Source organism: Trachinotus anak, unplaced genomic scaffold, assembly GCF_046630095.1.
Source record: "Trachinotus anak isolate AG129_WGS33_773 ecotype Australia unplaced genomic scaffold, CSIRO_AGI_Tana_v1 ptg000005l, whole genome shotgun sequence".
Taxonomy (NCBI): Eukaryota; Metazoa; Chordata; class Actinopteri; order Carangiformes; family Carangidae; genus Trachinotus; species Trachinotus anak.
The window spans coordinates 12,664,917-12,685,597 of record NW_027273856.1 but is presented as its reverse complement, the minus strand read 5'-3'; positions in this window follow the sequence as shown (position 1 = coordinate 12,685,597).

The window sequence follows — 20,681 nt, the reverse complement described above, 5'->3', positions numbered from 1 at the left end:
CCATTTTTGAGGTCACAATCACATGACACACACCAGATGAACACAAAAACTGCATTAATGACCTTGTGATGCTTGTTGGAGCCCAAATCTGTCAGAGCCGCCAACAACGTATGTTTTTCAGTTGAACTTGATGGTGTGACATTACCTTCAGTTGGCCCACCATCACCTATCTTCCTGGTCTGGATCTAGACTTGGCAGACTGATTAAGAGAGGCCATTGTAAGGTGTTTAATTAGTCTTAAAAGTCGTGCACAAATGCGAGCGCTCAGAACAGATCCACTAGCAGAAAACTTTGAGCGAGAAAGCATTTTGCTCTGCAAGTACACTGCAAGTCATCAGCGCAGGGGTCTGTGATGAACGTGATCCTCACTCACTCCTCAACTTGACTTCTGAGACTGACAAGGCTTTGTATTTTTCTTTTTTTTATCTCTATTAAACATCTTCAAATAACAAACAGGTGTTCTCATTGTTAAAAAAGCAGCTGTACAAAGCTCATACAGATGGTAAAAATACTTGAATACAGTGTGGTTGTCAGTTTATTAGGAACACCTAAACCCAGTCACTTTAACACAGCAGTCCTGCAGTAAATCCTCCTTCATGAAGGTGATAATGTTCAGTTTTCTTGAAAGTGTTAAAGATGTTGATTCAGCTCATTTTGGAGGATGCAGACTGTGCTACTGTTGACAGGTGTTCCTTTCACACCACCACATTCAAACCAGTGAGGGGAGACTAAACAACACCAGTCTGTGGTGCAGTACAGTTCAACAGGCTCTTAAATACAACAAATACAACAAAAACTGGACATTATAACCTTCATGAAGGAGGATTCACTGCAGGACTCGTGTAATGCTGCACTGGTTTTAGCTGACTACTGAGTGTATACATAAAGTATAATCTAAATTCAGTTGACTTGAAGGAGGCCTAATCAATATAATTAAGGTAATTCCGAGAATCTTACTGGACTCCTCTTTCAGTTTTTTAATGACACAAAACAAAAAATCTACATTTGTGCATATAAAATGTTCCCATAATCCAAATATTATTACGCAAACACACACCTAAACTACAAAAGAGCTCAACAATAATACAGGTGTTGAAGAGATTTTCCTGAGATTCAGTATCTCTGACAAAATGTACAACACTGCTGTCCAAATAAAACCTTATTCTGAAGGATTCACTGCAGACTGGACTGGACTACATATTAAGTATTCTTAATCTATTATTATTATTTTATTTTATTTTTTTTATTTATTTATTTTTTTTTACTATACTACTCTGGGGATCAGTAAAGGTATAGTATTTCATCTTATTGTCTGTCTGCAGTATATCTTTACCTTTCACTGCAGACTGACTCACTGTTTCTCATTTCCTTGTTTACACACCAGTGATGCCGGGTCCAATATGACGGTGACACTGACCTTCGATCCAGCAGCCACTGTGGTGTCAAGTGTTGAAAGTGACCAATAAAAGGAAGTTAGACGTTGAGTTAGTCTCAAAAGTCAACCAGATGATCGAGTGAGTGTTGAATCATTGTGAGCGTGTCACAGCTCGTCACAGTCCTCTGCCTGAGCGACTGCAGGTGTGCTCACAGGGCAGAAAGGCTTCTTGCGAGGACGGGTTTCTGCTGGCGGATGTGTTGTGTTTGCTCACATACATGCACAATTTTTATGTGCGTGACTGTTAGCAGTAGCAGTAGTTAGCTAACACTTAGCACCTGTGCTGTGCCTCGGTTAGGAAAGACTTCCTGCTCTCACTCATTTCACTCACTGACTCAAATCTCTTTAACCACTACATGATGACACTGTTTTAAAGGTAAAATGTTTAAGATCATGCTACCTGCTCCACATCCATAGATGGCAGCATTTCACCTCCGCGCCCCCCTCTTCCCCTGCAGGATCATACCATGTGCAAGAAATGTTTGCTAATTTCTGTAGATATCCCCAAAATACAATAGATGGAGGTCGTGGTGATGACATCATCACTGTGACTTCTTCACACTGTGTTGATAGTGTTAGTTCATTATGTGAACATTTCAAACTAAAATTCTTACACACTGCACCTTTAATGGAAAAACCCCTTTACTATTCAATCATTCATTTATTCATTTTAAAAACCATCCCATGACCCCCCAGGCGGTCCAAACCCTCTGGGTGAGAACCACTGTTTTTTCTGTGTAACAACACATTGCATTTCCTGTAACTTTTAAACAATAAAAGCATCCTGTCAGTTTGCCAGTGAAGCAGCATTAATTTCTAGTCTGTGTTAGATACGTGATCGTCTCTGGACAGATCTCAAAGTGTGATAATGATCTGAGCCACAGAAATGAGACCCAGGGTAAGGACGTCTAAAATGATAGCCAATAGTGTCAACCATGCTGTTTTTCAGATCACTACTTTGATATTTAATCAATCAATAAGTGTGAACTGATTGACACTTCCAGGTTTCTTTGTAGTTTGATGTATCTGAGGAACTCCTCGGAGGGCGTTGCTCTCAGACACAGGCCAGTGTTCACACAGTGTCATGTCCTGTCCTGTCCTGTCCTGGTATTATAGTCAGAGCTAAGCCTAGGGGCGGAGGGGAGCTTGGGAACTGCTGACTGGTTTTGTTCTCTGCCATTGTTCGTCTTCAGGATGTCCTTCAAGAATGTTACACAGGAGGTCAGAGGAGCAGCTCTGTATTAGTGTCTGGAGGGAGGCCAGCAGGGTACCGCTCCTCTGATGTCCCTGGAAGACCAACAACAACACAGGCCACCTTTGTTCCACTGGGATACAAACTGTGTGTGTTTGTGAGAGACTGCTTTACTCCCTCAAATGTTGAGAGTTAGATTCTACATGCAAATACATGAACACAGGTAACAGTTTGAATGTGAATCCAATGGTAACTCAAGTGCTTCACCTTCACATACTACCTGCAACAATGATGCCACTAAATACCTAGTTGCTGTGTTGCATTTACTGTGGTCGCTTCATAAAGCCTTGCACTAATTACATAAGTCTATTTTTTCACAGTTACCTCCAAACAGAGAGGTTTTGATTATTTGAAATGTCGAACTCAGTGGAGGTGAACAGGATCTGAAACTATCTGAAAGGTTGGAGAGTAAGAAACAGAACAGTGCTTTTCAGTTTGACTGAGCTATCCATAGTCAGAGTGTTACCTGTATTCTTACACACAAGCGCACCTACACTTAGCTCTTTCTGACTCAAACAGCTGATCTGTGGTGTAATATAGTGTGCGCTGTAAGTGAGCTTGTGCATAGGAATGCAGTAGTTCAACAGTTGAGAGAATGTAGTGCCAAAGCAAAGGGATGGCAGATAAAGCAGTGAAAATGTCTAAAAAGTGGCTAAAACACTTTTTGTAGATGACCTCATCCACAGCAGTTTATCACTCAGCTCTGAACAGGCAGCATGCTGACTCAGGTCTACTGCAGGTAACACACTGTCTATGGATAAGTACCTCACACAACCCCTCATCAAATAACCTGAACTATCACTTCATACCTGTCTTACTGCTGCTGAGAGAAAAAGATGATGTTTCTTCTCTAGCTGTTAAACCATGTAGCACGGCCATTTTTCTCTGCGTTTTAACAGCTGATGGGAATGTCCACTGGTCCCAATACAAGCTTCATATGTGACTAAGTGTGCTGGAGAATCTTTTCTCTAAAGCTCTAACAATAAAACCACCAGGTCCAAGGTCGGTCCAGTCTATCAGGCACAGGCCCTGCAGATGCTGATGTAGTTGTTGCAAAGAGTTTTATTAGAACAGTGATTGTTGGAGTTGGGATTTTTATGGATTTCCTGAGTGGATTGGCCTCTCAGACAATAGGCTCCCCCATAGAGTTTAGAGTCCAAATTACAACCAGTGATGGTTGGAAACATCTGTCCTCAGTGTGGTTTCCTCTGCTTTCTGTTCCCTGTTAATGAAGCCTGTCTACACTGTTATTTGTACTCTGCAACAGTGGGACACACTGACAGAGCGAGGAGGGCACCATTTGATCACTTGGATCTGTGTGTGTGTGTGTGTTTGCTTAGAAAAGGGAGTTGGGAAGGCAATTACATGAAGAAGTAACCCATGACGGCATTTACTGTTCTCATAAGCAAGGCGTAGAGGAGTACTAAATGTGACCAGGCAACCCAAAGAATGTCAGCACACACACACTCACACACACACAAACACACACACACATGCAGGCACGCTTGCTTTGTGAGCACGCACACACAATTCCATCAGTGTGTGCAGTGTGTGCAGTCTCCTCTCTCTATCTTTACTCTGCAGTGTGATCAGCTCTGTGCCGTGTCATTATCTCAGAGAGTGGATGTCAGTGCAAACACCAAACCCTCATTTAGAGCCTGGCTGGCTGCTGAGCTCACACTGTAAATAATGATATTTCTCATTTGATATCCTCACCCACTTATGTTGTGGCCAGATCTCTATTCTTCAGCCCTGAGTGCCACTTAAACCATTGAGATAATTACTATCATCTTCTGCAGGCTGAGCACTGTACTTAAGAGCTGGGACAACAACAACAGATACTGAGTGAGAACGCTGAGGTCCTGGTTTTCACATAAGGCCTCAAACAGGTCTAAACAGGTGAATACTGAAGATCTCATCTTCTCATTCACAATAACATGGCAACAATAAATGAAGAGCCTTGTTGTTTTCAGATAACAGATTTGTTAAACAGCTGCTCCTGTCAACTGATGAAGCTCAGTTCCAGATCCAGATCCAGATCCAGATCCAGTTCCAGTGGTCCAGTTACATTCATTCCAAGGCCTGACAAAGATCCGGTGCTTCAAACACAAAGTTTCCATGTGAAGAGCATTTAAATAGTGATCACTTTATAAAAGTTATATTAAGTGAGGTACTCTCTGACTCGTGCTGTGTAAGAAGCTACACCAGTCTCTGTTCATTGTGTAGTATTCCTTATATAATCTATCCATCCCAGCAGCCCCCTCTTCTCCAGGCTGTGACCTGGAAACTGATCAAGATCCACCACTGATCAGGATTCTCCAAGTCCTTAAAGCAAGGACAGAGGAGGCTACAGAGGAGGCTACAGAGGAGCCTAAAGAGGAGGCTCCTGTAATGTTAAAGGTCCATCCAGTCTAAAGGTAGATGTCCATGTGTTTGTGATTATAAAGCAGGTCTAGGTTCTATATTAATACTGTGAAAGTATCAAAGCCTCAGTCCACAGAGAAATGCACACAGCCTGTATTCAGAAACTGAGCCTTAAAACCAGATGTCAGGACTTCTGCAACTTTGTGATGTCACAACAAAGCAGTCACCGCCCTCAGCCACGCCCCAAGCTCCACCTACCTGGACCCACCATCCAACCTTGCAGGGTTTGGTTTCTCTGAGTGTTTACTTGAAATCTGCTATATTTTTATTGGATCACTCAGGAAACAGTTAGCCAATCAGAGGAGAGGATCAGCTCTGTGATCCAAACCTGTGTCATCATTTATCATTCATGTATTGTTGCCAACCTTCTGATAATAACCTGTCTATCAGACAGGGCTCATATATTAACTGTTTGGACGGGTACATGTGATGCCTCTGGGCAGCTCAGTGGCACAGTGGTTACCAGCAGCAGGACGGTCCTGGGCTCGAACCTGTCGGACCGTGGGGACCTTTCTGTGTTGAACCTGTGTGGGTTTCCTCCAGGTTATCTGCAGGTTAGGTTCAGAGGTATGACTGATTGTCTCTATGAGTCAGTCCTGTGATAGACTGGAGACCGGTCCAGGGTGTACCCTGCCCTCACCCAGTGTCAGCTGAGACTGGCTCCAGTGATACTAAACAGATAAGCATTTTTTTTACCACTATTACATTAACATTGACCTTTTCAGATAAACTAGATCTTTTTCCCTGATGTTCCTGTTGAATTACAAGCTGACCATTGTTCTAATTTCAGATAAAATTGTAAGTTTTGTGCAGCTGTGTGAGGAACAGAAAATCAGATCTACAGTGCCACTAATAAAAGATGAAGGGAATTTTACATCTTCTGCCATAAAACGTCTGTGATTCCTAAAGCTTGTGAGCACAACGAGTTCACAAAGGCTTCAGTTTGAAAGAGCTTTAGTTTTCATCAAATATTTCTGACAATGACAATAATATATATGACAGTACATAATAAAGCAGATATATTACATGATGATATACACTCACTAATGTAAAAGAGAAACCTATCACAGAGGTGTTTATACCATCAGTAAAAATCTTTTTAACTGAACCATCAGAATAAAATTGTCTGTGTTTAATGTCTCAGGCTGCACAGGTCTGTCAGTGGTCACAGAAAAACTAGATCTTTTCTGTTTATTTATCCTGTTAATCATCTTGAAACATTTACTAACCTCTCAGGGTCATGACCTGTGACCTTCGAGCCTCTGTTTTAAAGTGGTTAGACGGCCCCTGGATGGTAGGCTTAGGCTGATATTCCATAATATTCAATATTGCAATGTTTCCCACCATATGCCATATTTTTATAATATCAAAAAAGAGAAAATCTTCTTTATATTATTAATAATAACAATAATAATAATATTTTTTGCAGGGTTAAAGAGCCTGCTCACCAACAGCTGTTACATGTACTCTCATGCTGCACCACTGCTGGGCTCTTAGTCTGTGTACAGCTGGTTGGTGTTTACAACCTCAGTGTACAATAATAATAATAATAATAATAATAATAATAATAAACTTTATTTCCACACCACTTTCAGAAATGACAAGAACAAAAAAATTGTTGTACATATTGAACGTAAAAAAAACATGTTGAAAACATCTTTTTAAAATTTCTTGTAAAAAACCTCATCATCTCTTCTTCTGTGGTATTTACAGGTCATATTCTCCACAGCTCTGAGCCATAACCAGCTGTTACTGGATCCACAATAAACCAGCAGCACATAATCTCAGTGTTATTGGAGGTCTGTAGGAGCATTAGTGATGTAGCTTGGTCCTCAGCCAGTGAGGGCTTTGTATAAGGAGGAGGAGCTTAAAACCAATTCTAAATGTAACTGGAAGTTAAACTGGATTGATGTGGTCTCTGCTCTTGGTTCTGGTTCACAGTTTCACATTGATTGAGTCGGACTCAGATGAAGACGTGACTCAGTCTTCCAGCATCTTTGATTTATAAATGGCCGAACTTCAGCTGCTTGGATAATAATAATGTTTCTGTCACCTTGTTGATGTTGGACATGAAGCTCAGATCAGAAGAGGAGGATAAATAACCTGGATGAGCAGTGGGAAATAAAATAGACTCAAACTGCCCTTCAGTAAAATTTGAAAATTACAACCAAATGATATTGTGAGGGAAGGTCAAAGATGTTAGGAGTTCTGAGATCAGTAGGTCGGCCCTGTCTCTGGACCTGATGGACTCTCTGTGGACTCATGAGGTTGTGTAGCTGTGGATGTTAATGAAATTTAATCATTTCCAACGTTTTGTTCTGAGATCAGGTTTATGAAGAATTTAGACTGAAACTATAAAAACAGATCTTACAGAGACACAACTACAGGACATATTCAGTCAGCCCATCATTTCATAATAATCTAATTTGATGATTGACGACTGATGATTAATTTGTTTATTGAGATTCAGCTGCGATTGCCGAGGCTAATAATCATGTTGCAGAAAGAGAGAAAAACAGTTAAAGATACAGTCAGTTCCTCTGTGTTTATACAGTTCCTCTAAAATCATTTTTGGCAGCCTCAGATGTGACCTGATGTTCACACAATAATTAAATATTATCAGAAAAATGACAAAAACAATATGTCATCTGTTATGTTAGCTTTTAATTAGATAGCAACACTGTGACCACACTGCAGTTCCTGATGACTGGCTGAGAGTCCCTCTGCTCCTCACACATAATGAGGAGAGTGCTGTCATATCACAAACACTTCATATTCAGTCCAAGAGCACAGGACCAGTAACAGTGAGTTTAACCTTCTCTGATGAATGATGTTGTCGAGCTGTTTGTCCAGCTGGATTTTTCAGGGTGTGTATGTTTGTGTGTATTTCTCTTCCTTTACTCCAAATGAAGGACACAGGTAGAGCTGACTCTTACCTTGCTGCACACAGCCAGCACTTGTTCAATTACGTATTGGCACCCACACATAACAGTTCAGTCTTGACTTTGGAAACAACACCAGCAGTCATGGACCTGTGTAGAAGTTCAAACCTTCTGGATCCTTCTGGCCATGGTGTCTGGATTGGTAGTCATCACCGCGTCCTGCAGCAGAGCTATGATAGGACTGTCCAACACCTGACCTCTCTCATCATCACAATCTTATTGTTTTCTTTTCATATTCTTGAAAGAAGTATGAAGAACATGGCAGCGTGGTCACACTTGCTAAGTGGTTGGAGAAAATAAGCTATGTAGCCACTGAATAAACAGAAACAATAATCTACTGTCTTACCCCCAAAATATTATTGTCACGGTCACATGGTTGTTATGACGCCAAATATGAAGGTGTTTCATGTGATTTAAATCCATCAGAGGCCAAACACAAACAAGAATGATGAATGCTGCAGAGAGAGGTGGAAATCTGTTTGTAGTGATGAACAATGAATGAAAGCCTCATACCTGAAGAACTTTGGTTTAACTTCTGTTTATGTTTATATGTTAACCTCAGTCAACTAAGTTTTACTGTCATCAAGTGCTACACAGATTCAGAATCAACATCAACATCATCAGCTGATAATACATGTCACTAAATAAAGATATCGGTACACTGTAACAGAGGAGAGTTGCCATTAAAACACAAGGAAACAAAGACAGATCAAACATCCTTCCTCACCTGATGCGCCAGGTGTTTGTTACACAGAACATCTGGAAAGGCTTCGCTGTAAACTGTTTGGAAAGAGCAAGCACATTCAAAAAATACTTGGCAGGTGACTGGATGATCCATCTGTCTATCATAAGATGCAAGCACTGCAGAGGAAGCCCAACAACCAGCTGGTCTGAGGAGCTTTGAAAGTTAGTTAGCATGGTGTCTTTGTTGGACAGATAACAATGTATTTGTGCAACAAAGCACTTTTATGAAAACTGTTGCTTCTCCACAGCTGCCAGTGGTTCCTCCGTCATAGAATTCTGATTGGTCCGAATTAGTGTGGTTCAGCCACAAGTGGATAGGTTAGAGTTTGGCAAGGTGGATTCTCACTTACTTGTGAGAAATCCAGCTGCCTTGCAAGGTTAAGATAGTCCAGACCCTCTCCAGGAGTTTGGTTCCAGACCCAGTGCTATGCATGGAGGTGAGCCCAACCATATCTGTTTGTTATGGCTAAACCTCCAGCACAGGTCCTGATTCTAAGCTCTTTTGGTTGCCACAAACTGGGCCCCACGGGTCAAAGCCCAGCCACCAGATGCTCACTAGTGGGCTCCCCTCCCAGGTCTGGCTACAGGAGGGGGGGTCTGGCTTCTTGGTGAGGTGCCACAGCTACCTCTTAGCCAATCCGTACTGGCTAGTTCTGGCCCCTTAACTGAGACCAGTTTGCCTTGGGGTCCCTACCAGAAGCCATTGCCCCTGACAACACAGCTCCCAGGATCACTGGGACACACAAGGTCACAGACACTGATGTGTCTTGAGGGTTTTGAATGCCGATAGCACATGAGAGTGTTTATTTCAATCTAATAATACTTGTCATGTAAGTATTGTTTTCATGTGATTCTCATTCTGAAGTATTTGCAGTCACAGGAGTCTATTATTCTAATCTGAGTCAGACACTTTTTGAAACATTTTCAACCAATAGAAGTGTAGTTGCACTTTTTTTTTCATTGCAATGACCACAGCCAGTCAAAGGAATAAGGCCTATCAGGATACACACAATACCTTTCAGAAGGCTCCGTTCACTGCTGGGTTTGGTCTTTTCATGTGAATTGTTGATAACAGTAAAAAGATAAAATATTGCCAATGTTATCCTTAAGCTTTTTATTACATTACTGTAGTGCCACGTATGAGACCCAGAATTTAAACATGTCATGAAGGTTATCTTAGGTCCAATGCAGGAAGTACAAGTCTATAACAGAAAACTGGAGGTCCAACCTGTCCTCCAGCCAGTCTTGAACCAGTCCTCCAATCAGTCTGCCAACCTGTCCGCTAACCTGTCCTCCAACCTGTCCTCCAACCAGTCCTCCAACCTGATCGACCATCAACCCTCTGATTCGACCTTTAGCAGTGTCTCAAAGCACCTCTATGGTGTCAGGCATACTAGGCCTTGGTTGTCATGGTTACAATAATAAACACACTAACTGTACAGAGCGCAGCATACTTACCTTCATTGCCATGGTTACTATTATAACTGTCATGGCTGGATTAGGTTTAGGAAAAGATGGTGATTTGGGTTAAAATAAGTACTTCCTCAACATTATACGATCTCTGTTGTCATGGTTACAATAATAAAAACAAACGGTCAAGGATAATAGAAACAACATAAACTGCTACTTTCACATGGGAATTGAACACGGCTCTCCTGTGTCATATTCATCCATCCACCCCAACCTCCTCCTGACTATGTCACCGCACTTTTCCCTTTGATCCTGTCATCATTACGATGACAACTAGATGTCACCTAGCAACAAAACCTAACTATGAGTCATAATAACCTGTTACTGGAGGACAGTCTCAGAGGTGTGAAGTTAAAGTTAAAGATGTGGGTGGTTACCAGTAAGGACGGGTCTAATGAAAAAACAGTATCACGTTTCACAATGTAAATGGAAATATAGGATCCAGTGTTTCTGAAGCTTGGCACATACTGTTAGTCTCTAACACTGAGGAGAAATCAGAGTACTGGAGTTCAAGGAGTGCATGGGGTCTTGAAATGCTCTCTGCTCATGGCCTCCAACAAGTCAACAAGGCCCCTGACATGACCACACTGTTGCACACACAGGGCTCCTATGGTGATGTCCTTCTCAGATACCTAAGAAAAGCAGGTTGTTTTCTGTAATGTATACTTTCAAAATATGTGCTGAGCCCCTCTTTTTCTGTTATTCTTACTCCCTGAACAGAAAAATAATAAATCAAAAACAATACATGAAAAGAAGAGGTTTGTAAAACCACACAGAACAAGGAAACAGCATCTGGTCCAAACCTGAGAAAAGACTCAGTTTTACAACAACACCAACCAACACTGGGCTTCACAGCCAAATGAGGAAAACACAGTGTTGTTAACAGCTTTAGAGACATTTCTGTTTTTTTACAGTCACACAGAGTCAGCTCCTTTCTGACTGGAATGTGTGGCAACTAACAAAACCTAATATTCACCTTTCATCAGCGTCAGCACATCAGGTCAAGGAACTGCAGGGTCAAGATAACAACTCTTTAGTGGTACCATCATCACCTGTACCACACTATGTTTTCAAAGTCCAGTAAATCAAGTCTGGTCAAATTTAGCCAGTAACATCAGCTGCAGCTCAACATCTTTTTATCAAATCCTGTAGCACAGTTAATATTCACCACATATGGTGTAAGGGTGTTTTCACCTGTTTGTTTCAGTTAAAACAAACTGTGGAGCTTTTTGCCTACTTAGTTTTGGTTCCTTTGGTCTGGTGAGAATGTGGTCCACCAAACTCTGCAGTCGACCAAACAACCACACCAAGAAGGCAAACAGACCAAACTGTATTTTGTGATAGTAGATGTGCGATATAGATTAACATGAATTCAAAAGCTAAACCACTAATAAATCCATCTGCTGATTGTGAGCTGTTCAGGAAACAATGTTAAATTCATTAGGAAACAAAGATGATACCCAGTTATATCTGTGAATCAGACCTGATGAGACTTATCAGCTGGCTAAACTTTAAACTTCCCTCAAGCACATAAAGATCTGGATGACCTGCAGTTTCCTGCTATTAAACTGTGACAAAACTGAAGTTATTCTATTTGACCCCAAACAACTCGGAAACGTATCATCTAATGATATACTTACTGTAGATGTCATCATCCTGGCCTCCAGCACCATCGTCAGGGATCTCAGAGTTATCTTTGATCAGGACTTGGACTTTGTTCTCCTGTGTAACGCTGTAAAAGTCAGACACATCTTGTCTCTACAAGATGCAGAACAACTGTTCCGTGCTTTGATACCTCAAGGCTGTATTATTATATGTCCTTGTTATCAGGCTTAACCAACATGTCTCTTCAGGTGAGCCCTGGACCATCCTTTAGTGATGCTGCTATAGACCTAGACCTCTTTCTCCTCCTGTTGCTTTGTCTTTCGAGGACCAAATGAGAGCCAAAATGCAACAGCGACTGATTTTCTCTCCTGGTCTGGACTAAATGTCTTTATGAAGCTGATCTCTCTTAGATGATTTCACTTTAGTCCAACTCTGGACAGTCAGTATGAAGCCACTCCACACACAGCTGAGGAGATGCCCAGCTGTTTCTCCACCTGATGAGTTATATGTATAATGATGAAGCTCCTTTTTCACAGTGAAAATGTGTTTGAACAGCAGCCTGATGGTGGTGGTGGTGGTCAGTGCTGAGGGGCAGATGAATGGCAGTGTGTGGGTGTAGCTGTAACGTCAGTGTAAACACAGGCCTGGTATTGTGGTCATTGGTCCATTTCCTTCCTCCCCGCTCAGGGCTGAACGCTGACATGGATGATCTACGTCTTCCTACAGAATGTTTAGTTTGTGTGTGGGGGAGGACCTCAGCCTGATTAGACATCAACCCAGGGGGTTTTATGTCACCATGGTGACAAAAACTGAGGTCCCCACAGAGACTGCAAAGGCAAGGTTTGAGGGATTAGGTTAGATTAGTTAAGGTTAGGTATTTAGTTGTGATGGTTATAGTTAGCATTACTAGGGAATGCATTATATCAATGAGTTTCCCCCACAGGGATAGTGAAGCTAGTTTGTGTGTGTGCCTGTGTGTAGGCCTAAATGCACTATATGCACTATAAACACACACACATAATGCTTATAATGCTGTAGAAACTGTAGCTGTCCTCAGTGCAGACTAGCTGCTCAGTCACGGGGGCCACTGAGGACCATGAGGTCATGTCTGATTCTGTCTAGGAATTTATGAGCTTTAGCAGCATTATGCACTTAAAAACACTTTTTAAATAAGCTTCTGCCAGTTATTTCTTAGACTCTAATTATTTACATTTGACCACCTTTAGACCAACAAAAGGTACATTAGCAGAATTCAGCATGTCTCCACCGGAGTGTTTTGACTATCTGCAGGTTTAGTTTCACAGCTTTGATGCTTTGATTTCTAAAGTCCTGTTCACTCCACATAGTTTTACCTTCAGTCAAAGTGTGTAATGAAGATTTTCAAAGTTAAGTTACAGTCGCTCCAGTGGTCTTATATCCTCACTCCACCAACTCCAGCCAGGAGCTAGTTCTGGGCTGGTGCCAGTTCAGAGTTGGTTCAACTTGCAAACCCTCTAAGAACCAGTTTGAGTTTCACAGGCTAGAGAGCCATCACAGAGACATGTCATTTCATCACTGTGTACATCAGTATACGTCTTCACTTTCCTAGCAACACTTGTGCCAAACACAGCAAAAACAACAATGGCAGACCGCATCATCTCTTTACAAGTGTTTTGCTTTGATTTCACGTCCATGCTAAAGCTCTGGTTGTTCTTATTCTGTGGATTAGGGAGAGTAGACACCACACTGGTTCTGGGTTGGGTTTGTTTTGTTGCTCATGATAATCCCACCCTAGCCCGTGACGTCAGCAGCTCTTGGATCTAGACCAGCACAGTGTAGGTGCCACTCTCGAACCAGTGCTCCTGGCTGTCAAAATGTGAAGAACTGGTCCCAGATCAGGCTCCATCTCTAAACCAGCCCTTAAACTGCCCTCTGCCAATCTCTGACCAGTGCTGCTGTACCCAGGCAGCATTTTGTTTTTATGTCTGGTTTGTTGGTTTGTCTATAAGAAGAGATGGAGCTGCAATTAAAACATTTGTTTTGGTGCCTCACAGTGAAATGAAAGTCACCGATGTTTTTAACGACAGCTTTTTCACATCATAAAGTTTTCAAGTTACAACTAATTGCTTGTTTAGTGCTGCAGAGAACAAAAATAAAAAGCCTGCCACTGTGTGTGTGTGTGTGTGTGTGTGTGTGTGTGGGGTAAGGGTGTGATTTCTACAGTCTAAACATGGTGTTTTTGTTCTTACCAGCTCCTCCCAGTCACACAGTCTCTGTATCCTGTATGTTTCCACAGCCTGTCTCCTGCCTGAGTCTAATGATCTTTATTATCTCTATTTCAGTAGCTGTTCTAATTTTAAACTGACTGACGTGTATAAAAAACATTTATCTTAACACTGAAACTGGCCTGATATGTTAATAGCTGACTCTAACCTCGGAAACTGCAGACTGTGTTAACATGTATTATTAATAACCTCTGAGCTACAGACTCACAGTTAAAAGAAGAAATGTTGGATAGATCTTTTGTTAAAGGTTGTGTTGGGGTGGGGGCCTTTTCTCCAGGTGAAAGTCACGTTAAAGTCATATTACAGTATAAAGTAGCATAAAATGGAAAGTAAAATGGAACTCCAGTTAAGAGTAAGTACCTCAATTACTTTCCATCACTGTTAATACAATTACTTCAATGACCCAACTCCTGAGTTCCTGACTGAAAAAGGAGGTGTCTGTTATAGAAGCTAATATCAAAAAGGTAAAAGCCTGAACCACCATAGACACACAAAGACTGTTAATATGAAATAATAAACTCTGTATTGATGTCAACACGTATCTGTATAACAACTGATCCTCCATTGTCTCCAGTGTTTGCTACCATAGATCATATATGACATCTTATATTGGGAATGAAATGACACTGGAAATGAAAGTCTGCGCTATCAACTAGCTAACATTAGTTAGCTAACCTTTAGCTTAAAGATAAAGTTAACTAGCTAGCATTGTTGACATTTTAATATATTAACATTCAATAACAGTTCAAATATTTCCTCTTCATTTCGCTTGTTGGCTTAAAAACCATTATGGCAAATAAACTACCGTCATCACATGTACCATTAATACTAAAGGAGGCAGAGGAAGAACTTAACATAGGCACACAAAGCAGTAGGGTTGCCACCTTCTGCAATGCAAAGATTTATCAAGAGTTATCAAGTTATCAAGAGTAACAAAAATGTAGCTTAATACTGATTTACAATTAATTATTTGGTTGAGCTTCTGTGCCCACCGGTGCAGTTATTTGGTTGTGTTTAACAGTGTGATAAACATGGATCAACTATACAGCTGTTACCTGCCACAAGGAGTTATTAGATTTAAATTAGATTTGATATTAAAAACAAAAGGACAGATACTTTTTTTCTAAACTAGAAAAAAATATTAGAATTATTTTCTTTAAATGTGTCGGCTCTGTCTATACAGGATAGATTGATATGGTTATTTATGCAGATGATTGAAATTGTGTTTTGACATATGAATAATGTAGGCTCTCAATCATATTTATGAATTATAAAATACATAAATATCTTAATCTTAAGCCCTAGTTCTAAATAAATGGATGGAATAGTAGCAGATCAATCTGCTGATTATTGCCTCTATTGATTATTGTATAATAATAACATGGACTATAATGTAGGCTACAGTTGGTAATATAGAGTAAATTAAACAATAGGCTGTACCATGTCTGCTTCAGGAAGTCTGGGGTACAGGAGGTAAGTGATTCATTCTCACCGTGCAATCTGCTTTTTAGCTGCTGGACACTGGTAACACCTGCAGCTGCTGTTTAAGGTCAGAGAGAATGAGATGAAGCAAAGGGCTACAGGTCAGACTGCAATCCTTGCTGCTGCAGTTAAGCCTTTATATTATGTGCTCTACCAGGTGAGCCACTGGAGCGCTGCATTGTTGTCCTCACCCGTAGAAAACAAACATACGTGTGTTTTCTCAGCTTGTCAGTCTAATGCTAAATGATAAACTTCTCTAATCCACTTGTAGATTATAACTGGTTTGGTTTTACTTTACATTATATAATTCACAGCACTTTGAGGACATAGTTTATAAATGACGTAAACATACACGTCAAATTTCGCAGGATTTTACTTTCAAAAATGGAACAATCCTTTTTGGCCCAACATATCCCAAGATTCATTGCACACTAGTAATGAAAATAATCAGTCATCAAACAGCACAGACAGAGAGCCTGAGGATCACACTGTTAAATGTCAGTATTGTGTTTCAGCTCAATTCAACAGTAACAGTACAACTGTAAAAACCAAGGACCTTAAAATCTCAAGTTACTGTGAAATAATGTTGGTGTTGTCAAGGTTGCTAGGCAACAGGAGGCGCACCTTGTGACACAACAGTAAGGGCAGGAACAGCTCAGACGCAAAGCAAAATTGTCTGTAGGGCAGACAATCTCATTTCGGTCTGGCCTTCGTAGTCTGTGATGGCTACATGTCCTTTAAACAAGGTGTGACCTCCCACCTGTTGACTGACAGCTTGAGCCTTCTTACCAAGAGAGCTGAGATTTGACACAGATGATTAGACACTGTCTGTCCTCTGAGGCTGTGGAGAGTCACTTCATCCTAATCAACTCCTTGTAGCCTGTAATGGAATGGTTCATGTCTACATGTTAGTGTGACATGGCTCTGATATCCTTCTACGCTCTGATGACAGGATGTGTCTAAATGCCTGCGCTGATCATCAGGTCGTTCCACTGACACTCAACAACGATCAAAGCAGGACTACAGTTGACCCGCCCAGAGTCCACTTCCTTTCTGCCTGATGCTGACTCTTTGTTGTTCACTAACATGTTCATACTAAAATGCATCTTTTAGATAAAACATTTTCCTCTGTGGTTTTACTCGTCTTTATTCTCAAAATCTGTTATTTAATATGTTGATATTTGATATTTCATTTATTATTATTTTTCATTTATAGCACCAAATATCTCCCCAATTCCATAATGTCCTCTAGCTCAGTAATGATATTTTGAAACAACATAAGTCATGTTTGAGTCCACACACACTGAGCAGTAGCTCTACATCAGTCTTCACCTGTCATCTCCTCTCAGCTCAGGTTGATTAGTCCGCAGGGTGGGATCAGTCTTTGCAGGGAAAACAGACAACTATGTGAAAGTGGGTGGGGAATGTGGATGTAATCACATAACATAGGAAACGTACATATGCACTCAGAGACCTCAGCCCCGCTCTGCTGGAGTGTGTCCAGTGAACAACAGGAAGGACTCCCTCTGTGTTGTGGTAATGCAGTATGAGCTGCACTGTTAATGAGTGCACTAGGTTCTTGGTTTTGGAAACTAGATTTATGATTCCTGTACAAGTTGGTTTCGTGCGTTATTCTTCATATTTGATGAATACAGGAGGATCATACTGTATGTGCACAGCTGAAAAGGTTCCTGTGGATGTATACTGCAGAATATATAGACTATCAGAAGAAGTTTTAAAGGACAGGTTCATGTTTTTTAAGTCTCCTCTGAAACATCAGCCAGATTCCTCTGTGAACACTGGAACAAGTTGTTCATGCTGTAATCATTCCTCCTATTCAGACTGGCTTGTAAGAAAAAAATATATAACAAACTCATGTGGGTTCAGCTGCTGGTGACAAACTAGTTTCATTGTGCGTGTCAGTGTTTGTGCGTGATTGTTGTATGTGTGAGCTGTGTGATGTATGATACAGTGTAATCATGATGTCCCACACTGCTCAGGCTCAGCAGAATCCACTGCTTTTAAAAGTGTGAGGTGAAATGTGGGTCAGGACTGTTTGTCGTTCTGTTGTGTCTTTGTGTACATGGAGAGTCATCTGGTGACTTTACTGTCACTCACTGCTGTTTCTTACCCTCTTATCAAAAACCTCCTCTTGTCCTTATGACGTGGGTTCAGAGATGTTGAAGTAATGTGACAGAGACATGATGTAGAGTCTGTTTTCTCTGTAAACAGATTTCTGTTTTGTCTGAGTTTTGTTGAGGGGCGGCGGGGGGGCTCAGAGCTGCACCATATCACTCTACATGAAGGTGTGTGTTTCTCTACACATACAGTGTAGTTGCATGTACACTCACACTCTCTTTCCCACGGCCTCTTCATGGTTTCACCAAACCAGACTCTGGGCCAGTTTGGTGGATTTAGGAGGATCTAGACCAGACTCACCACAGTCCACAGTCGCCTCAGGGTTTTCCTGCTGTGGGTCTGTGGGGGGGTACAGTAATGTGTGTAATTACATGTTTGGCTGTGTTATTGTTTTTTGTGCAAATCTTTTTATGAAATCTGCAGTTTAGTATTTCATGGATAAGTTTACAGTTACAGTATTTTAAAGCATTTTAACACCAAAACAAGAACACAACACAACATTGCCCAGACATTCAGGTAGGAGATTTAAATCCTGTATTTACTCCAACAGTGAGACAATGTCACTGTTCACCTGTCACCTGAACAATCTGTGGAGCGGATCATCATTTCTAATGATATCATTGTGAGGTGGTTTGAAGGTTAGAAACAAAGCTGTGAGTTTTAAATCCAGTACAAAGCTTCTCTTTTCAGATCATTATTTATGACTTTGACTTTAACTGAGGTCCAGGTCTCTGGACCACAGAGGTCCACAGACACCAAACATAGTGATAGCACCAAGAAAGCAAAGTGCACAGTGGAAGCCACAGGGGCCGTGTCAGGTGAGGGGAGTGCAGTGTGATCTCAGGTGTGACGGAGAAGCCAGAGACTGTGTTGTACTACACAGTACATCTGGAAGCACTCAGCTGGTGATGTGACGAGCACTGAGGTAAAAATGATGATCCAGAGTACAGACTTTGTTAAAAAGTTTAATCACCAGTTTTCATTCTTTCCTCCCTGATGTACTTTATCTGACAACAAATCTTTAAGAGGCTGATGACCCAGGACACACCTATCTTCAGCCTGCAAGGAGGACTTTTACCTGTCTGGAAGTATATATACAGTATATACATGTATACATATAGTATATACTGTATATGTCAGTTTATTAGGAACACCTAGCTAAAAGTAAAACAGTATAATCCAACAGTGCTGTAAGAAACCCTCCTTCATGCAGGTTCTAATGTAAAGAATATTTTACTGAACCTGTTTCAGTGTTGAAACAATTCCAGGGTCATTGTGGAATCTGTTGCTGTTCCAGTGTATTAACCCTCTCTCTCTCTCTCTCTCTCTCTATATATATATATATATATATATATGTATGTATATATATATATATATATGTGTGTGTGTATATATATATATATATATACATACATATACGCACATATATATATATATAAAACATACAGAGGGTCAAACAGCTTATAACAACTCATGCTTTTATTTTCCTGAATATAGACCTCTAGCAGATGCTTTTCAAAAGAAGAAGAAATTTGTCACTGAGACCCAGAAAAAACAAAAGTTTGATTTTTTTTCCTTCTTTGTAGTTGAAAGAAACATTTGACAGAAAAAAATTTCAAAACTATTGTTGTTTTATCTTTTTATGGTGGACATGTTTGATCACAGATTGTAATGATATTGATACAGTACACTCCCACTGGTTTGTGTGCTCTGACATCAGGTCGTCTGTGTGCTGTCTGAAGTAATCAGACAGACTCCAGTCTTGGCTGTGTCCTCCACAGCTGGATTGAAACGTAGCTGAGAAAGACAGGAGAGGTGTAGTTTAATGCACTTTGCACACAAAATGTATAAAACAACAGGTCAACAGGTTGCTACATAAAGCTTTTATCTTACTGTGTACTGTAAGTTTGTGTGTGTGTGGTCACTTTGTTCATTCACGGTCTCCTTGAAGCTGATGTGTCCTCTGAGCTGTCACCTTCCTGTCCCTCCCCCACTGCCCCTGAACAATGGAAAGCAGTTAACAACAGGAGTTAGAATGTCCTGCTGTCCACAACACAGGACATTAAATAAAGTTGTGTTTTGAAAGGGTTAAAATTACTGTACACCTCTGAGCTTTTACCAAACTGAAGTTTAGTCTCTTGTATTTAATCAGTGGCAACAGAAACATAATTTCTGCAGAGAATTGATCAGTTACCTCCCTTTTTGCCATAAAATGAGGATGTTGCAATGTCTACCATTTTAAAAAGAAAGTCCAAGTAGTCTGTTAGCCACACCCCCACAACTGTGACATCACTAGAAAGCCCAGGATGTCCTCTTGACAGTACAGTCAGACCCAAATAGATTGTATATGAGGTCTCAGACTCATGTCCCCCAAAGAGAACAAAAATGAATTCCCAGGTCTCAGGAGGATAACAAAACCAGGAAGTGTAAGTGCAAGGTCAGCAGACCACAATCTGCCTCCGTCTGCTTCAGAACACTGACACTCATTTCTAGAAAACCCTGAACCATGTGAAACTACAGTGAAGGTTAATCTCATTCCACAGGCATTTTGTTCTGTTTGTGAGACAAACGAAAATGAGACGACGTGACTTGTTATGTTGGATGAGTTTCACTGTCAGGGCTCTTTTTGCTCTTTTTGCTATTACAAAAATGCATCAGTGATTTATAAAACCACTGTGTGTGTGTGTGTGTGTACATGTGTGAGGGAGGAAACAGAGTCACAGCAGAGGAGAGAGACAGCGATTGGACTGTATGCATGACTAAGCCATTTATTGTGTAAGAACCGTAAAGTGTAAAATCTACTACAACAACTGCACCTCTGGAATTGCTGCAAAACATTCTGATAAAATAATACAGGATTAGCTCGGCTCAGCGCAGGGACAGAGCTGTGGCTAACTTCTGATCAGCTCGTTCCTGTGGTGAGA